The 21,461-nt window shown below is 39.4% G+C and overlaps 1 protein-coding gene, 1 long non-coding RNA gene and 1 pseudogene across 3 annotated transcripts in view; 2 read left to right on the top strand and 1 right to left on the bottom strand.

Moving 5' to 3' along the window:
• The window catches only part of LOC309711781 (plancitoxin-1-like), a 5,142-nt pseudogene extending 3,167 nt beyond the window's left edge, over positions 1–1,975 (top strand). The window contains exons 5-7 of the transcript XR_014280662.1: positions 910–1,078; positions 1,174–1,356; positions 1,532–1,975. The product of XR_014280662.1 is annotated as a plancitoxin-1-like (transcript). The remainder of the gene's footprint in view (positions 1–909; positions 1,079–1,173; positions 1,357–1,531) is intronic.
• The window catches only part of LOC309712238 (uncharacterized protein), a 31,255-nt gene extending 23,147 nt beyond the window's left edge, over positions 1–8,108 (bottom strand). Inside the window, exon 1 of the mRNA XM_082542901.1 lies at positions 8,056–8,108. The gene's annotated coding sequence lies outside the window, so the exon portion shown is untranslated. The remainder of the gene's footprint in view (positions 1–8,055) is intronic.
• A 285-nt stretch (positions 8,109–8,393) lies between these two features.
• LOC309712255 lies at positions 8,394–21,396 on the top strand. Its single transcript, XR_014278217.1, has 3 exons — positions 8,394–8,583; positions 17,651–17,699; positions 18,267–21,396. It is a non-coding gene; the product is annotated as an uncharacterized lncRNA (long non-coding RNA).
• The last annotated feature ends 65 nt before the right edge of the window (positions 21,397–21,461 follow it).

Genomic DNA, 21,461 nt, shown 5'->3' on the forward strand with positions numbered 1-21,461 from the left:
ATTCCTCAGCCCTTTATCAGTTTGTGTGTTCATCTTGCTACTCCTGTTAGTTTTCTCTGTTGTCAGGGTTCTGGGTCTTGAACTTAACTTTTGAGTTTATATATTTTTGTGTTACTATGGTTCAAGTCAATCCTGTTCTCATGTGCGCTCCTTCCTCCTGGCTATGTGTCTTGTTGTGTGTTATAGTTTGCGTCTTAGTGTTTCCTGTTTTATTTTCTAAGTCCCTCATTTCGTGTTTCGTATTGCTTCCCCTGTGTCATTATGTCTATTCATCCCAATTTGATTCCCATGTGTTTAAACTTCCCTCATCACCCTCATGTGTATGTATTGTGTGAGCTTTCCTGTGTTCGTTGTCGAGTTGTCTGTTAACCTCCCCTGCGTCTTCATGTCCCAGATTTCTCCTCCTGTAGTTTTTCCCAGTTCAGGCTTTTGCTAGTTCTTGTCCAGTTTTTGTTATTGTTTGATTTATGTGTTATCAGACACAATAAAGGCTCGCTTTCTGTTCATTTCGATCCTGCCTCTTATTCACTTGCTTTTGGGTTCACACTACAACACACTGGCCACCTAGCCATGACATCCATGTTCCAAGGTTTTTTGGGGTTTTATTTTCCCCATTGTTTGGTTTTTACTCAGTTTATTTATCGTTATCTTCATTTTCACTTTCCTTGTTTGTGCTCTGCTAATAAACAGCTTGCCTTTTGTTAAGACTACATTTTGGGCCCTGCATTTGGGTCCTCATCACACTCCACTCCATGCCATCTGCGCATGCATTTAGGGACAATACTAGAAACAAAGTCTGTTGACTGGTTTGAGTCATCCATGAGTGGGCTAGCAAGGAGTAAAGTATTTGATGAATGGGTATCCATTCTACTGTTTAATGACCAGCTGTGTAACTGTTCCGGTTCACAGGGGTTCTGATGGTTGAAAAAAAAATTATACTGGGTCTGGCTCTTACACAGCATGCCTCAATTCCCCTTCAGAAGAGACCAAAACAAGTTCTGGCCTGAAAGCGGATTTAAAAATGCTCAGACGTTCATCTGTGTAACTTTCCCTGATTGCTCTAGTTCCAAAAACATCGGTAATAAGCACAATTTAAATTCTATACATTTCACAATTTAACCCCCAGAGGTTGATCTAAAACTCACAGTAAAGATCTCCTTGATCTATTTCCAGGTAATCACCTGCAGTACATCGGAGCTTTTCCTTTTGACTATGATATTCCAAATGCATTCCATCAAGAGCTCATTAAAGCAACAAAATGGGTTCAAGTCAACCCACCAGAACCTTACAAATGCTGACGTCAAGAACATCAGAACTTTTACAGCATTGCTAAACAACAGTCAGAACACTTAACAGGTGAGATGTCTGTATGTATATGAGTGCCAACTTAAAGGCTAACCTTTTAAATTAAACAAGTGTGGGGCTTGTGTGGGGTTTTTTCAATTTTCTTTTATTTATTTGTTCAATATACTAATCAGAATCAGTTTGTAAGAACTGGACAGGATTAAAGGATTCTTGTTGTTTCTTGTAGTTGGAGACCTCTACTTCACCATTGCCCAAGTAATTGACAGTGATATTGCTGTGCAGACCTGGGGCTGCCAGGCTGGGATCGGGCCCCGTCCTATTGTTCAGACCCCAACCACAAGAGGAGACAATATTCAAAATATCAATACAAATACAGGTGTGGGTAGTTGGACTCCTTCAAATGACCATTCAAAGTGGTGTGTGACCAAAAACCAAAACAAACACTGGACCTGTATTGCTGATGTAAACAGGGCTAAAACCCAGTATGAGAGGCGAGGTGGGGGCGCTGTGCATTAACAATCAACGAATAAGAGACATGTTCCTGAATTTTGCTGGGCTCACTGAGGATTGTCCACCTACTATACGTCATGGATTCCACATCATGGACATCGACCCTGACTGTGGGCCAGAAAGCTCCTCATTCACTGATACTCGCATGGGCTGAATACAGCTTAACATCACTGTAGAGTTTCCTACTTTTTAATAAAATGCTAAAGAAAAGAGTTAGAGACGTATTGGTTTAGTCATCACAGTTTGCCTGTTTCTGAAAAGATAAGTATTACAGCATGATTCACCGATTTTATTCTGTTTGATTATGAGAACAAGATTTTTTTGTGTTGGATAAAATAAATTAATCTGACACCATGATTTGGTTTCTCTTTATCTCTGTTATTAACCCTTTAAAACCGGTGGAGCGGTACGTTCTGTTTTGCGTAACTATTTTTAAATCCCGGTAGCTCTGCAACCACGTAAGCTAGCGCAATAATTTTTTTTGCATATGAAACCGGAGGAGTTGTACTTACATCTTACGCCATCAACTTTGTCCTCTGCTACACTCTCCTTCCAATATATAGCTTTGCAAAAACTGCATAAAAAGCGCTTGCACCAACAAAAACATAAAATTCCAGAAACACGCTTTGCCGATCCGATCAGCTGTTACACTTCCTACATTGGAATAGACGTCAGCGCGAACTTTTGCATGTCCGCCATTACCTGCCCAAAACCGGGAAGTGACGTCATTTTGCGGAAATGTAGTTTTTTACCATCAGGGCCTCGCGAGCTATACTGGGTGTTTTAAAAGTTATCTTTGACTTTATGACTTTCTGTGTTGTTTCTGGGATGCTTAGGACTCATGTTGCACTGCTGGAAATAGTTTATTTTGATGCATATGCTGCTTTTTTGCAAATTTGCAGTATAATATTTATTTTTGTTTTTCCTGCAGTGTATAAAAATTGGTGTATTTCAAAAATAAAACTATGAAGACACTCAAAATAAATTTCCTGTGGTAGGAAACTATTTTGTGCAACTTTTTTGTATTTACAGTTTTGAGGGATGAGCCTCTTAAATTTCTCTAACTAGAAATATATGTTAAAAAAGCAAAAACAATTTTCAATTTGTTTGTAGTTTATTGCACTTTTTTGCAATTTATGTAAGTACTATGCACTTACTAATATTAGTAAAATCTGGGCTATATTGGTTGTATTGATGTATAGCAACTTGAAATGCTCCCAAACGGCTCCACAGCATGTAAAAATATAATATAAGCTCTGGCGGACTTGGTTCTATGGTAGGTCTTAAAGGGTTAATCTGTATTTATCACCCGATCTCCAGTATCCCCTGGTGTACAAATAGCTGCATCTATCATTTTTTACACATACATGAGGAAGCAAATATGATCTCAGTGTGATTGGTTGTCTGTGTTAGCCCTACAACCTGTCGAGGGTCCATGGTGTACCGCCCCTCTTCCCCTATGACAGCATGGATAGGCTCCAGCCCAGATATGAGGAATGTGTTTTTCAAAAAAATAAATAAATCTAATTTTGTTCAGTGTTCAGTGTCAAAATAATTCTAAATATTTTAACATAGTAAAATTTCAAAGAGAAACTAATTTATACTTATCTTTTTTATGGCCAATTTGGTAAGCAGGTGAACACTTTGGAGAATCCAGGATTTATTTTTTTATTTTTTTTTTATTTTTTTTTATCTGCTCCGTTTTGCTCTTTTGCCATCAGAATTGTTGTCTAAAGGCGAAGAAAGATGCCCAACGGATTTACTTTACCAAATGGACCATCCCAGCCTTGCCGTAATGGTCAATTTGATTCACATTTTTTTGTTGTTTATTTTATTTCATTTTCACTCGCTAAATACGGGACAGACATGACTGGGGGGGAGGAGGGAGAAAGAAAGAGAGCAAGGGCGTAGATTTCGTTCTGGCATTGGTGGGGACGAATGATTCAGGGGTTTTTTCCTTTTTGTCTTTGCTTCTTGATAACAAAAGGATAAATGTACTTGCCTACATATGCTATTCTACATGCTTTTAACCCTTTAAGACCTACCATAGAACCAAGTCCGCCAGAGCTTATATTGTATTTTTACATGCTGTAGTGCCATTATTGGGAGCATTTCAAGTTGATATACATCAATACAACCATTATAGCCCAAATTTTAATAATATGTCTGCATTAAGTGCATAGTAATTACATACATTGCAAAAAAGTGCAATAAAGTACAAAAAAATTTAAAATCGTTTTTGTTTTTTTAACATATATTTCTAGTTAGAGAAATTTAAGAAGCTTATCCCTCAAAACTGCAAATACAAAAAAGTTGCACAAAATAGTTTCCCACCACAGGAAATTTATTTTAATTGTCTTCAAAGTTTTATTTTTGAAATACACCAATTTTTATATACTGCAGGAAAAACGAAAATAAATATTATAATGCAAATTTGCAAAAAAGCAGCATATGCATCAAAATAAACTATTTCCAGCAGTGCAACATGAGTCCTAAGCATCCCAGAAACGACACAGAAAGTCATAAAGTCAAAGATAACTTTTAAAAACACCAGTATAGGCTCATGAGGCCCTGATGGTAAAAAACTTCATTTCCACAAAATGACGTCACTTCCGGTTTTGGGCAGGACATGGAGGACATGCGATAGTTCGAGCTGATGGACGTAGGAAGTGTTATGAACAGCTGATCGGATCGGCAAAGCGTGTTTCTGGAATATTATGTTTTTGTTGCTGCAAGTGCTTTTTATGCAGTTTTTGCAAAGCTATATGTGGAAGGAAACTGTGACCTAGGACAAGCTGATGGCGTAAGATGTAAGTACAACTCCTCCAGTTTCATATGCAAAAAAAATTATTGCGCTAGCTTACGTGGTTGCAGAGCTACCGGGATTTAAAAATAGTTACGCAAAACAGAGCGTACCCGCTCTGACCGGCTTTAAAGGGTTAAACCATTTAAAATTACAATTGATAGTTTTATATGTGAGTTATATAATGCTAAATTACAATTAAACAAATGACTAAGTATTTTAGACTTTAGTTTACTTCAGCCATATTCAATATAAATCAGGTATCATACAAAAATAAAAATAACTTCAAATTCAGCAGGGCTGGACTGAGACAAAATATTGGCATTTTGACTAGTGACCGGCCCACCATGGTATTATAGGAAAAGTCATAAATCCTTTAAAGCCTTTATAATAAGCTTAAACCTACACCACCTTCCCTATTCTGGTATTCTAAACAGTAACACCTAATTTATAATTACATATACCTATAACTAATAGAGCTGCCAACTCCCAGCAAAAAAAGAAAAGAAAAAAATAGGGAACCACTCCCCCACCCTCTGCCTCAAGATGCTTAACTAACAAAACTGATTTAAATTTAATGCACGTATAAAACAAATGCACATAAATCTATTATTTTTCTCCAGTAATTAAATAGATTCAACATCTTTCTTCAACAGAATTGCAGACTGCACAGATGGTACTGTTAGGTTTTGTATTGTTGATTGTCATTTATGCTTAGAAATATTTAACCATATATGCTTAGAGGTGTATAATCAATTGTGTAGTGATAGGTTGTGTGATCTTTAACAGGCTGCAAAGGCTTGGTGTGTATTCCACACTGGAATGCACACCTACATCCTGGGAGCATGGGAAGAGGTCGTACCTTCTCTTATTGTTTTATGGTAGGATAAACGTGGCTACGTTTGTTTTAGTCTAAGTGCTTTTTTGTTTAGATGAACTGTTGGATTTTCCAGACCAGCAGGTTAAGGGAAGTTGTTTATGGGGTCACACTCTGACCCCACACACGCACACACACACACACACACACACACACACACACACAGGCAAGGTACTCTTTGTGTGTATGTAGACGTCGTATGTTAATGAACCTATGCATATTCATGTAACCACAATAAAAGGAGTGCTATGGGGAACCTGGCTGAGAGTCTGACGGAGGTCAAGTGGTGGAACGACACTTGGCTCCAGGCAGGTCTCCCTCATGCATGAGTAACAAGAAGAACTTTGCCTACTTCGTGTCTTGCAATTATTATTATTGTAATTATATTGCCTTCAACGTTCCAGCGAATAGGTTCAAGCTACAAACCTATCAGGTACCTTCCCAAAGTAAAGAATACTATAACTTACTAGGGTGTATACTAACTAGACTTAATATTTACTGAATACAATAATGGATTTCTATACATTTTACATCAGATGAAAACGTTAGTTGAAAGATTCAGATAATTATTTGTTAAAAGCGAGACATTTTAAATGAGAATAAGAAAGAAAAGTATTTCTTTGTGCCCCCCTTTCCCTGTTAATGGCCTAACTGGCCCCCTGGCAAAACTTTGCTAGATCCGCCCCTGCACAGTTACCAGCTGTCAGCTACATAGAAAAGAATCCTGGTGTTATTTGTCTCTCAGAAACAGTTCATAACTTCCCTTGAACTCATTCATGTTAACTAAAAGGTAAACCTGTTTCTCCATCACCTGTTCAGCTCTGATGATTCAGTAAGGACATCTCCTGGTTTCATCTTCATGTTTCCCTCTCACCACATATCCAAATCGACATCTTGACCAGCAGCTTTTACAGCTGTGGCTCCAGCAAACATCAGCTGATACGAGAAATTAATATTAAATAAATGCTAACAACAGCTGATCAAGCTTAAACGTGCTGCTGTTGTTTAATGCGACCTCCGCTGGTTTCCTCTTTCTGGCGCAGAGAGAAAAGCTGATCATTGATCAGTTTTAATGATTGAATTAGCAACTTTCTAGCTGAAGTGGTACGGGACAAATCGCGTTCCTTTTCACCTTAACTTTAAAGTTTAACCTCCTCGGCTGTAATCGGTCCAGCCCAGAGTCGATCATGACCAACTGGCCAATCCACCACCATTCATTTATACCGTTAAAAAAAGAAAAGGAAGAAATCCCCATTGGCCTGATACAGTCATGACAATAAACGAATATGAGTTCAAGGACTTAACAACATTACTTCAGTTACATTACACCAACATCTCTGATACATTAGCACTAAGGGAACACTGAATGACCTGGTGGTTTATGTCCATCTAAGATTACCACAAAGTAAAAGATCTCTCAGCAAAATTATGCAACATTTTAGCCACACTATTGCCCCGATCAAATCAATGAGTTGGGATTTTTTATTCTAAGCATGAGCTACTGTTACAGCAACAGACATTTATACTACTGGTGTCTCACACAACAACTCAATGTCCACTATGTGAAGGAGCCAAACACATGCCTTCTCCTCTCGTTAACAGAGATAAACTGCTGGCATATTGGTTTTACATCTATACTGTCCAGTTTCTCCTGGTGGACATGGCATACAGCAGCATTGTTTAATCTCATTTGAGTCATTGTTGACTTTAGCCATGTTTTTAATCTTCTGAGAGCACTGAAGCTTCTTTCAGCCTCAACTGAGGATACTGGGATGACTAAAATCAGCCTGACAATTGTCATGATAATAAATACTAGTTAATCTATAGCACCAAATCATCAGTCAGTGACCCGTGACCTCGCCTCTTCACCTCTGTCTGAGCTACAACATGGCAGAGCTGCCTCTGTCACCTGATAAATAACAATGAGACATTCCAAATACATGCAGTCACACATGTGCTTCAAATACAGTAATGAACCACCAAATCATCATCCAATTTCACCTGTGATCTTGCATCACCATTGCTCTCTGAGCTTTGTGTTGGTTCTTTTGTCACCTGACAAATGGGACATACATGACAATAAGAATAAAATGTGTAGCTGCTTCAGTGTTTCTGTCAAATTGTGCAGATCTTGACTCATCAGTAATGTTTGTAGGGTGAGTGCATTTTTACAACAATTTGTGTAAACTGCACTACAAGGTGGAATATTTGCAAAATCGTGACTACATGATATTTTGTCTCAAAAATTAACACTATGAATATGTCAGTACCATTAGGATGAAATTATTGTGTCACCGACATTTTGACGTTAGACCTATAATTTTAACAGCCTCTGTAAACTAATATCCTGGCTCGCTAGAGGCTGCCGTTTTCTCCGACAGCTTCAATCAATATTAGAAATGCTACTCTGGGAGGCCTGCCTGTTGTGCAGTTAGTTTCCAAAACACGTTATTAATGGTTACATACAATTTTAGACTGATGTGGGCCAAAGCCTAGCACAGCCTGTAACGTTATTATGACGGACACATTTTATGAGTGAACTTGACTTTAAGTCACTTACAGGTTTCTTTGAAAAATACTTTCTTATATCCAGGTTCTTCCTTTTGGCTGTCATCCTCCTCTCCTCCTGGCAGCGCAGGATTTCCGCTGCTAAAACTAAACAGAGCTCACTGAAAGGCACAGCCAATCACATTGGCCATATTTGTCACATGACGTACACTGTAAAATGTAATATTGTGTTTAATTAAAAATATTAAATAGGGTGAACTCAATTTTTAACAATTTTTTATTAGAACTCGATTTAAATAAGTTACCAGTACTTTTTATGCGAAAATGCTGATAAACTCAATTTATTTGAGTTGTCTTAACTTAGAAAAACTAAGTAAGCTGGAAGTTTTGCTTCTCAGTGCGGAAGGATGAAAGATGTGTTTTGAAAATGCCACGTGACTACCGTCCTCCTACCTCTCGGATCAGTCCGCATGTTCATGGTGCCAGCATTTGTTATGGAATATGTTGAGCAAACCTGGAGAAGCGTCAGTTCAAGAGATTATTGTCATTGCTGTGGATCTTTACCTGATACACTGACTTGGTGAGTAAATGTTTACTCTTATTCAAACTGATTTTGTGGCTTCTCTTAGTTTTGCACCAGGTTTATAATCTTGCTAGCTAGTTAGTGTTAGCCTAGCGTTGCTGCTGCTGCTGGGCTCATGTTACTTAAAAATTAACACCACAGCCTTAAAAACCTTACATAAAACTATGTCTGTGAAATTTTCTGTTGATTGTTTGAAATAAAAAAAAGTGAGATAAGAGCTCAGACAAAATTCTTCGGGAGGTGCAGCCGTTAGGGGTGGGGTGTGGTGTGGTGTGGTGTGGGGGGTATTTTCAATCCATAGCCATAACTAACTAACTAACTAAATAACTAATTATATATATCGTGTTTAACCTGAGTAGCAAAAGAGTGCAGGGGGCGTTGAAAAGAATAAGACAGGAGTTAGCTGTGCTCCCGGACTCTATCCGGTTGTTCAGTCTGACGTCACTAGCAGTGTCTGGGTCTAAACTCCGCTGCGGGTCCATATATCAAACGATCACTGTGGCATTACTGAGAGTTGAAAAACTGTCTAAAGTCTTTCATCTTTAATAAAATGATCAGCGTTCTGCTCTACCAGGTGTAACAATTGAGTTTAACATCCAGGCATCCATGAAAACAGAATTTATGACATTTAACGGAGTTAGAAGTTAGCAGGGAGTTAGCTCGCTAGCTTCTATCTAAATACAATATAGCATGTCCTGACTGCGGGGTTTTGGAAACAAATTCAAACGTACAGCTCTGTTATCACTTCCAGCATAAATGAAGACAGAAAACTAAACAGCAGTGACGTTTGTAGGGTTACTGAAGTTGGGCTAGCTGGTATATAATGATGTGCTACGTGACCGCTAGCGACACAGCTATGTTAGCATAATATAAACAAGCTAACTTTTTTTCCACTCGATAAAAGTTAACGTGAGTGTTCTCGGTGGTCAGAAACAAATGTAATCACATGGCAGGATGCTGTAAAAGGACCAAACTTCAGCCAGGAGAACAACTGAGATAATCCATCCACAATACGAGGTTAGTCATTCATATACTGCTGCATGGGCTGGGCTGTAGTTACATCCTAAGGTTTTAAAAACTGAGCTTAAATAAATGATTAGTGGTAATAAAAGCCGAGGGAGGTCAACAGTGATCACTGACTGTTTTAGGAGCTTTTTGAGATCAAATAGAAGAAAATACATAACATTAAACATGTTAACAACACAAAAGCCATATTAAACGCAGACTACTTTAGACCCGGAAGTAGGATTCGTCGCGTCATCACTGAACAACCGGATTGAGCCTTGACCTCCCGGCCAGCTATCGCGCTGGTGGATAACAGAGCTCTCCGAAAACGTGGAAGCACTTTTGCAAATATGTGATATTTTGATAAATTAAGTAGATATTTGAGCATTACACAGCTACATTCTCGCCTGAAAATATCTTAAAAGGTTATTTTGTGACCCAGAAAGGGTAGTCTGGGGAAAAGGAGGATCGCATTTGTCGCAGGTTGTCGGAGCCTGTGCGTACGGTGGCCCCTAGAGACAAAGCACTTGCAAACTCCAAAACACTTGCAAACTCCAAAACACATGCAAAATCCAAAACACTTGCAAACTCCGAAACGCTTGCAAAATCCAAAATACTTGCAAACTCCAAAACACTTGCAAAATCCAAAACACAACGGAAGTGCTCCAGGACGCTAGGGGCAGTGTTGAGCTTGATTTGCAAAATAAACGGCAAGTTTTTCTGTATGGGACGGTCTAGTCTCCGTTGCGCTTCCCAGGTTGCCTAGCAACCATGATACTAACCGCTGGAAACGTGTCATACAACTTTGTTTGACAGAAATGAAGGAGAACATATTTTGTTCATTTGTTTGTTTGTTTCTACAAGAGCTTTGTGTGATTTGATAAGTATCTGAGGCTGAGACCACAGGACAGTAAAACATGATTTTTGGGCTTCATTTCTGGACTGAACAGTCATTTAAGATTAGTTAGTAAATAACAATTAGCTAATGTTGTTCATGAGACTAAAGTCATATCACTTTGGTAATGTAAATATAATATGGCCAATATTATAGTTATTATATTAATCATTATTAGCTATTACAGCAGTGAACATGAACTCTGTGCCAAATACTGAGCCTCAGTACAGATTCAAGTTGCAGCTATTTACAGTGGGGCAATAAAGTATTTAGTCAGCCACCGATTGTGCAAGTTCCCCCACTTAAAATGATGACAGAGGTCAGTAATTTGCACCAGAGGTACACTTCAACTGTGAGAGACAGAATGTGAAAAAAAAATCCATGAATTCACATGGTAGGATTTGTAAAGAATTTATTCGTAAATCAGGGTGGCAAATAAGTATTTGGTCAATAACAAAAATACAACTCAATACTTTGCAACATAACCTTTGTTGGCAATAACAGAGGTCAAACGTTTACTATAGGTCTTTACCAGGTTTGCACACACAGTAGCTGGTATCTTGGCCCATTCCTCCATGCAGATCTTCTCGAGAGCAGTGATGTTTTGGGGCTGTCGCCGAGCAACACGGACTTTCAACTCCCGCCACAGATTTTCTATGGGGTTGAGGTCTGGAGACTGGCTAGGCCACTCCAGGACTTTCAAATGCTTCTTACGGAGCCACTCCTTTGTTGCCCGGGCGGTGTGTTTTGGATCATTGTCATGTTGGAAGACCCAGCCTCGTTTCATCTTCAAAGTTCTCACTGATGGAAGGAGGTTTTGGCTCAAAATCTCACGATACATGGCCCCATTCATTCTGTCCTTAACACGGATCAGTCATCCTGTCCCCTTGGCAGAAAAACAGCCCCATAGCATGATGTTTCCACCCCCATGCTTCACAGTAGGTATGGTGTTCTTGGGATGCAACTCAGTATTCTTCGTCCTCCAAACACGACGAGTTGAGTTTATACCAAAAAGTTCTACTTTGGTTTCATCTGACCACATGACATTCTCCCAATCCTCTGCTGTATCATCCATGTGCTCTCTGGCAAACTTCAGACGGGCCTGGACATGCACTGGCTTCAGCAGCGGAACACGTCTGGCACTGCGGGATTTGATTCCCTGCCGTTTTAGTGTGTTACTGATGGTGACCTTTGTTACTTTGGTCCCAGCTCTCTGCAGGTCATTCACCAGGTCCCCCCGTGTGGTTCTGGGATCTTTGCTCACCGTTCTCATGATCATTTTGACCCCACGGGATGAGATCTTGCGTGGAGCCCCAGATCGTGGGAGATTATCAGTGGTCTTGTATGTCTTCCATTTTCTGATGATTGCTCCCACTAGGGCTGGGCCATATTATACCGTTCACGGTAATACCGGTATAATGTTAGGCAACGATAGGAAAATGAAATATCGCGATAGAATGGGAGTAAAACGCGCATGCGCAGTGCCTTTGTTTTCATACGCACATGGCCGATTGTTGAGTGAAACAGATGAACCAGAATTGGTTTGTAAAAATGGTGCAACTTCCGTGATGTGGAACTGGTTTGGTGTTTATCCATCAGATACACAACAAAGCACATTTTTTTGCAGAACATGCAAGCAGCCGTTGTTATTGTCATATTTGTCGGACTAAGATGCTCTTAAATCTGGGAGTAATCTGGGTCCTAAACTCCGTATGCTTCAGGTCAAACAACACTGCAGCATCACTTAGAGTTAAAAACTGTCTAAATTCTTTCATCTTTAATAAAACGATCAGCATTGCTGCTTTACCAGGTGTAACTATAAAGTTTAACTTCCAGGCATCCATGAAAACAAAAGTTATTACATTTAACGGAGTTAGAAGTTAGCAGGAAGCTAGCGGAAGTTAGCTCGCTAGTTTCGCTAGTTACCTAAGCATGATATTGCATGTTCTGACTGAGAGATTTCTGAAAAAAATCAAACGTACAGCTCTGCTATCACTTCCAACATAAATGAAGACAGGAAACTAAACAGCAGCGACGTTTGCAGGGTTACTGAAGTTGGGCTAGCTGGTATATAATGACGTGCTACGTGATCGCTAGCGACACAGCTATGTTAGCATAACATAAACAGTGAAGCTGGAGGACGAACACTAACACTTTTCCACTTATAAAAGTTAACGTGAAGGTTCTTCATGGTTAGAGACAAATGCAATCGCATGGCAGGATGCTGTAAACGGACCAAACTTCAGTCAGGAGAACAACTGAGATAATCCATCCACAATACGAGGTTAGTCATTAATATACTGCAGCAACATGGGAATAGAGCAGCTGCCAGAGAATTCAACATTAATGAATCAATGGTACAGAAGTGGCGGAAGCAAGAAGAATGAGTTTAATAAAGTTTGATTTATCTGACTGCTTTGTTTCGCTTAATGTGCCTTATAATCCCGTGCACCTTATGGTCCGAAAAATGCGTACTGCACACTGCAGTTTAATGTTGCAAAGCACCTCTTTTTAACTTCAGTGGATATTATACATGGTTATGCTCAGGATATGTCAGCCCATTTCTACTGGAAATGCCTTTTGGTTAAACTTTCAGCAAGGAATTTGCATTTGCACTGTTACATTTTTATAAAGCTTTAATGTACATAAAAACCAGCTTCTTGTTTAAGTGAAAATAAATGGAAGGTTGTCTTTTTGCGCTAGTAATGTTGTGGAGTTGTATTTTGTCTCGCATCAATTATATCGTCGGTTATATCGTTATCGCAAATTTTCAAATATATATCGTGATAAATATTTTTGGCCATATCGCCCTGCTCTAGCTCCCACAGTTGATTTCTTCACACCAAGCTGCTTGCCTATTGTAGATTCACTCTTCCCAGTCTGGTGCAGGTCTACAACACTTTTCCTGGTGTCCTTCGAGAGCTCTTTGGTCTTGGCCATGGCGGAGTTTGGAGTCTGACTGTTTGAGGCTGTGGACAGGTGTCTTTTATACAGATGATGAGTTCAAACAGGTGCCATTCATACAGGTAACGAGTGGGGGACAGAAAAGCGTCTTACAGAAGACGTTACAGGTCTGTGAGAGCCAGAGATTTTCCATGTTTGAGGTGACCAAATACTTATTTGCCACCCTGATTTACGGATAAATTCTTTACAAATCCTACCATGTGAATTCATGGATTTTTTTTTCACATTCTGTCTCTCACAGTTGAAGTGTACCTCTGGTGCAAATTACTGACCTCTGTCATCATTTTAAGTGGGGGAACTTGCACAATCGGTGGCTGACTAAATACTTTTTTGCCCCACTGTATATGTCTTATCACCTTAAATCTTCACTCAAAGACAAGTATCTTTGACAGTGCATATATAGGTGTATCATATATAAGAGACAAATGTTGTTCCTTCAGTATGTTGGCATTACTAAATTTGGCTCATTGCTTATATATATTTATAAAAAGAAAATGTATAAGCTGTGATAACTGTTTCTGATAAAATGAAGAGTAGACTGATATATTAAATATTCCTTTATTGGGTGAGAAAATCAGACCATGTCATAACTGCTTTAAGTCATACAGAATAGATATCAGAGCCTTAAACAGGCGGACTTCTGCTAAATGGGTCAAACTGGGCAGAAAGTATACAAACACATAACATCCTTATAGAATATGATGTAACACTATAGATCAACTTACCTCAGAATATATAAAGCATATAAACAATTACACCAATATGATGCAACAAACACAGCAGTGCTACTAATCCAAAATACTCAAAGCTTCATAGAACTGAAACAAACATTTATTTTTAGCTCCATTCTGCTGCTGATACGTACTTTAGGTTTCTGAACATTACACTTGTTGCTGCCTTTCATAGTGTGTAACTTGAAGGCCCTGAGTACTTTCTCCCACACTGAAAACACTGGAATGATAAAATTATTTGAATATTACCTAATAAGACTGATTCAGGACAGACTGTTAGTTATTTCAAACTTTCCTAGCAGTCCTTCACAAACAGGGAACAGTCTGTCTATTCTCTCCATCTGTCAGCTGCTGCTGGCTCTTCCTCCTCCTCTTCCTCACACACTGCTGAGTTTGTCCTGGTGGATCATCAGGGGTGCAAAGCCTCACAGATGATGTGCAGCAGTGGGTCCCTCAGTCTGTCCTCACTCTTGACACTTGCAGTTGTCACTAGGGATGGGTATCGTTTAGGTTTTATCCGATACCGGTGCCAAATCGGTACTTTTGAAACGGTGCCGGTGCTTAAACGGTGCTCAAACCGGTGCTTAAAGAATGGAGAACACAAAATTGGTCCAAAAACCTCTCATGTTCAGCTGTTTTTTGTAAAAAGATAACCATGTTAGCCTTTTCTGCAGCTATAGGGCATATATGGTATCACTCTTGGCTGGAAGCAGTGCTTAAACAATGGAAAAAACACAAACTTTGTCCAAAAACCTCTCATGTTTAACTGTTTTCCACTTTTTCTTTGGCCATTTTAGCCTTTTTGTCCAGGGTAAAGGGAGTATCTGCCATCAAACAAGAAGACAGCCGCATGTAGCTATGATGATGTTTGCTAGTTCACCTTACATGCATTAATGTAATAACGTGGTTAGCCTACTCAACGTAAATTACACATGAACAACATTAAGCTACTCACGCAGAGAAGAACGGCTGCTGCTGCCATCATCATCCTCATCATTTCTGCTACACTGGCAGGGCTACGGGCCAGGACTCTCCTCTTCGTGTTTTTGGGGGATGTTGCATAACAGGCAACCCACCCGCAGTAGATGTGCTCGGTGTGAGGTCTCGCAGCAAGCTATCAAATACGGCGCATTTCTGGGCTTTTAAAAAAAACGCTATGCGTCGCCAGGTGTTTCATCGGATTTGAGGTGTTACCTCCTTTGACAGTATCACAGTATCAGCTTAAAGCACTTGTTGCAGGCTGCTGAGTTTGCATATTTTGCTGTGAAGTACAGCCAGACTTTTGACCGCTTCGCCTTGGACATTTTTAATCTGTAGCTGTGCTCTAAAAGAACGTACGTACCTGGGCCCGCCTACTATCCTCGGAAACGTAAAATGATTGGCTAGAAGTGTATCACAGCTCAGGAAAAAATAGCACCGAAATAAAGCACCGAAATGTGCGCTGCTTTTCGGTCTGGTTACTACCGTTTATGTCAGAACCGGTGCCATCATGGCACCAGACACCGGTACCCATCCCTAGTTGTCACACATGGAAATCAAATGTGTGATAAGCTGCAGGATTCAAACACAAGTGTAACGTATAAATACACGTTCATACTTTTATTACACAATCAGAGAGAAAGAAACAGAGAGAGAGTGCAGGACAGACAGACAGGTGTCTCAGGTGTACACACTGCTACAAAACAGCACAAGAGAATTCAATGTTTGTGTTATTACGAAACAAGAAGAGTTCCCAGATGGTGCAGTGGACACATGTGTGACTCCTGTGATTAAAGCATCTTTCTTTCAGCTTAACGAGTGAACCGTCAGCTCGTTCAAACACACGTTAAAGTCCGTTTGGCTCGACACCACCGAACAGAGGCAGCAATATAACATAGCTAACATTAACAGTGCAGTGAATCCTGCTTGTGCCGTGATATTCAGGACTGCAAACCGAGCAGCATCACTGACTTTCAGCCTGTTGTGTTTGTGGATATACGACTGACTTTAATTATCCATGAAATCATCACAATCTCTGTAAGATTAAGGTCGACTATTGTATTATTATATTTTAAAGGCTTTAAAAGCAAGTTAACGCTGAAAGTACAAACATCGCTAATGTCACACAACTTTGCCGACATGTGGCCAACAGTAATGTTTTAATGTTCTTCATTATTAAACTTTCGCACATAAATAAGTGACACAATATTCAGTACTTGCTTTTGACAGTTCACTCTTCGGCCGCTCCCTTCTGCCGTATTTTGCGGCAAAATTATCCACACCCACCGCCGCGCTATGAATTGTGCAATATATGGGACCACGAAGCGCGCACCGGACCACGCTTGATATTTGGGGAAATCGACGGCGCATTTGGAGTACGCATTTGAAGTACACTTCGAATTGGGACAGCCGTCGTCGCGTGGCGGTAACGTAATCGCACTCAAAATGCGTACTTCAAGCGTGCGGTCTCTTAATTGGGACACAGCCACTGTAACGAATAGAACACCTGTCCTGTCTAAGAAATAGATCAATAAAGTAAAAAAAAGAATTATGAAGGGACTCCGTTAAATAGGAAAAACAAAGGAATTCAACAAATTCAAATCTAAATTGAATTTGTGGCCAACAGTAATGTTTTAATGTTCTTCATTATAAAAACATTCGCGAATAAATACGTGACATAATATTCAGTACTTACTTCTGAAAGTTTACTCTTCGGCGGCTCCGCTTCCGCCATTTTTTTCGGCAAAATTATCCACACCACAGCCGGGCTATGAAATCTGCCATATGTTGGGCCATGAAGGCTACACCGACCCATCCTTAAAATTCAGGGAAATTAAGGACGCATTTGAGGGCCGTATTTCGAGCAGCCTTTGAATTGGGACAGCCTTCGTCATGTCGCTGTGACGTAATCGGCCTTAAAATGCGGCCTTTAAGGCTGCAGACAGTCCAAATCTGGTCATTGGTACTTCCTGGCTTATGTAGTTACTAGGTAACAAAAGCTCAACACTGCCCCTAGCGTCCTGGAGCACTTCCGTTGTGTTTTGGAATTTGCATGTATTTTGGAGTTTGCAAGTGTTTTGGAGTTTGTACGTGCTTTGTCTCTAGGGGCCACCGTATGTGCGTACTTGTAAGCGTGGCAATGGCGGAGGAGCGTGGCTAAAAAACTTATTACTTTTTCTGGGTCACAAAATAAAACTTTTAAGATATTTTCAGGCAAGAATGTAGCTGTGTAAAGTTTAAGTATCTGCTCGATTTATCAAGACATCACATATTTGCAAAAATGCTCTAACGTTTTCGGAGACGTCCATTTTTTTCATGCTTTGTGGCAGCTTTTGAACATCTGTGGCATCTATTAATGTCAAATCTAGCCTTTATTTAACAACATAAGCAATCTCTATGTTACAATAATTGCACAGCCATTAAGGATCAAATCAGTTTCTGAAAAATGTTCTGTTTTTTCTCCCTCTGCTTGCTTCTTACTGTCTTTGAGGCTCGGGACCAGCACTCCTGTTGTTGGACAGAAAGACATCAACTCAGCGGTAAGTATTTTGGTTTTCCAATACATTAGCAACTGTCAGTGACATTTATATTAATCAGGCTAAACTTTAATCATACTTTAGATCAGCCTGTTTTACTTATTGTTTTATTTGTGCTTTGGTTTGGGGAAGTTTTGCTGTTGACTCCAGTTAATTCTACAAGACATGCTGTGTAAGTAAACAAACAATAACAGTTTGGTCTGCATTTCTTGAAAGATCACATCCCCCAAACTTAGTTTAGAGGGTCTACACTGTATATAGTGAAGTCTGCAAGTTTTCTAACAGCAAAATTTGTTTTGTTCCCAAATCATTTTGCACATCATTAGAATGAAAGTTATTGGCCATGTTTGCATAGCCCTTTTTAAAACGATGCTTTCATGACATTATTGTGTGTCGGGTGGGGGTCAGGGCTATCCAGACTGACAATTGGGACATTGAATGTCACCTCTCTGGTGGGGAGGGAGCCTGAGATTGTCTAAATTGGAGTCTGTTTTATACCAAATGCAGAAAAAAATGTTTTAAGAAAGCAATTAAGTTCATGTTCCAAAAAATATGATTGTTTGCTTGCAGGACACCAGGAGAGATGAGTCCTCCGTCACAGATGGTGTGGTCAGTGAAGATGGTCGCCTGCAGGTTCAAGCTCATTGCATCTCCAACCCACATCCACTGCCACTGTACTTCAGGGAAGTTAAAGACTTTCTTCTGCACTTACATTTGGATCACCTCGATCCATGATAGTCATTCAGGCAGTAATGCCTGGACTGGAAACAAGCCATCCTTAAAACATTACAACATTCCAGCTCATGTGTTGGAATGAAAAACAAATGTGTTGTTTAAATCAGAGACTGCACTTGTGACAGAACAACAAATATTTTATTTTGATTATATAAGTAATGTAAGTACGAAACAAACTTGTGGTGGGCCTAAACTTATTTTCAGAATAATTACATCTGAGACTTTGTTTCATTGTGAGATTATAACAGTGATGGCAATATAATTGTTTGTTGTTCAGCAGAACAGTGTCCAGTATGTTGGCTGTTATACTTTGTTGTGTTTGAAAATAAAAGTTGGGCTGATTTTAACATCATTACAAAAAGTGTTGTTAATTATTTTTAATCATATTCAGGTTACCACAAATTGTTTTTTCATTTAGTTGAACTTGAAATGTTTGTCAGTAGGTAAACAATTAAAATTGTACAGTCAGAAACATCAAGTTATTCTTAATACTGCAGACTTGCAATGTGTAAGTTGTCCTAACAGTCATCTTAAGTAAGCTTTACTTACTCTTTTTGAGGCAACGAGTTTCCTCAATTTCTTTGAGTTCTGGGAACTAACAAGGCTGTACACTGTACTCAAAATGAGTAAGTTGCCCTAACTTGGTCATCTTACGTAGACTTGATCGAATTTTCTTGAGTTCTGGGAACAAATGAGCTTGTACAGAGTACTCAAAATAAATAAGTTGTCCTAATTTAGTCATTTTTAGCTAAGCTTTACTCAATTTTTTTGAGGCAACAAGTTTCCTCAATTTTTTTGAGTTCTGGGAACTAATTAGATTTTACAGTGTAGGACTCCAGTAGAGAACGTAATTTAACTCTTTCTGCACCTCTGGGTGAATGAGATGCTGACAGATCGCTTTTTTTTTCTTTCTATCGGGTTGTTTTTCTTTACTCGAAGAGATCAAATTATTGGTGGGGACAATTCAATAATCGCTGGATATTGGTGGGGACATGTCCCTTCCGTCCATGCCAAATCTACGCCCTTGGTGTGTGCCATTATCTATGCTGAACCAGACATTCCAGCAATAGCTGAGTGACAAGCAGATACAAAAGGGCTGACCTGTCACAATAAAACAGTCCCAGGTCAGTGCCACATATGCAGATGATACGCAGTTATATTTCCACCAGAAGGCAGAGAATACAAATGTAAATTAAATAACAGGAAGGCCTTACCAACATAAATATTAAGAGTATTCATGATATCAAGAACTACAGTATTGATAACTGACATTTGTTAAGTGATACAATTTAATGCACCCTTTTCTAAATAGAAGTAGTTTTTGGTTCCCAACTGGCACGTAAAAAAAAAAAAAAGGCAGACAGTAATAATGAGCTAGTTCTCACCTGCTGCTCCTTGTTCCTGATGTTGCTATCACTCTGTAGCAACGTGTTTTTCATGTCCTTACTTGAATAAAAGTGCTAAAGACAACACAGTTAGATAGCCATATATTTGCATCAACAAGGTGATTCCCAAAATGCCTTCAGCCTAAGCCTATCTTTGCATGCCGTGCTGTCCTTAAAAATGTTAAGGAGCCTGGACAAGTGGAGGACAGAAGAAGTATGAGGCCTAAAAAAACTGCAGTGGACAAACAGTATGTGAAAGTTATGGAATTGGAAAAACAAAAACCTGACACTGCATCTGGACCTTCTGCTGATTGTTTGCTGTTCACTAAAATCTCATCAGAAATGGTGTCAGAATGGTGGCTGTCAAGAAGACATTGTTAAGGCCTGGAAAAAGGGCAAAAAGGCTGAGGTAGTCAGACAAGAAGATGCAGCTGTCTGATGGATTTATGACTGCAAATTTGAAAATTGTGGTTTAAATTGTTGTCAGTATGTAAGGAGGAGATCAGAAGAGAGGTCCAGCAGCCATCTGTAAAACACTAATAATTGAAGCAGAAAAAAGCCTCTAAAATTAAGATGACCCATCAAACATTTGTGGACATGCTATTGCATCAGTCTTACCTACAAACATTTGTTTACAGATGTTCTATAAAGTCAAGTTTTTAGTTTTTGTGTTTTACACTACGGGGCCACCGTAAAGAGCTCACAGGAAATTTAAATCATTAAAGTTTCACTGAAGCCTTCCTGCATGCACACTGGCAGCGTCATAGTTTAAAGTCAGAGACAATCAGGGCGCCTTCAGAGCAGCAGCGCCCCCTGGTGTTCCCGATTTGTATGAATAAAAATGCGTGCATTTTAACTTCGGTTTTACATTTTAAAGCTGATGCACTCAGGAATCTTTGAGTTTTTTTGTTAGTGTGTAATTAAAATTAGTTTCTGTTTTTAGCACCATGAAGAAATTAACCTGATTTAATTTCGGACAAGACAGAATAAGGTAGAAAGGAAAGTGGGAACAAATTAGAGAACAGACATGCAGGATTAGGGTTGTACTTAAACCCAACATGGGCCACCTGCTCAACCAGGTAAGCAGATCCCAAACTGATTTATTAGCAGTAAATCAAAACTGGAAATTAATCTAAATAAAATAGTAAATAGTATCAAAGCTACTCATGCTTTTACAGATTCACATAAGACCTTATTCAGGATTAAACAGGGTCAAACCAAAGACACACATCCATCAATTAATTCTGAAGGAAACTTCTAGTTGGCCCATTAATAATCATCAACTTACACCCATCTGTATTTCTTTCATTTTTTTGCAATTAAAATCTGATAATCTGTTAGTGTTTATAACTACTGATATGAAAACACATTTCACTTCAAAATGTGAAAGACACAGAACTATTAAAAATAGTCAGTACTGCGTTAATCCCCTGCATGCACTCCAGCAACAGTACTGCTGCAGCAGTACTGGTGTCTGATATCTGGCTGTACTTGCCTGCTGCTGTCATAACAGCTGTTATCGAGGGGAATAGATCAAATCAGTCTCTGTATCAGGCTGTAAACACGTTTATTTCTGCTGTAAAGCTGGGCATTTTAACGTGGGGCTGAGTCACTGCTGGAGCCTATAGTGGACATTGGTTTCTGA

Source organism: Aulonocara stuartgranti, assembly GCF_965226115.1.
Source record: "Aulonocara stuartgranti genome assembly, chromosome: 7".
In the NCBI taxonomy this organism is placed as follows: domain Eukaryota; kingdom Metazoa; phylum Chordata; class Actinopteri; order Cichliformes; family Cichlidae; genus Aulonocara; species Aulonocara stuartgranti.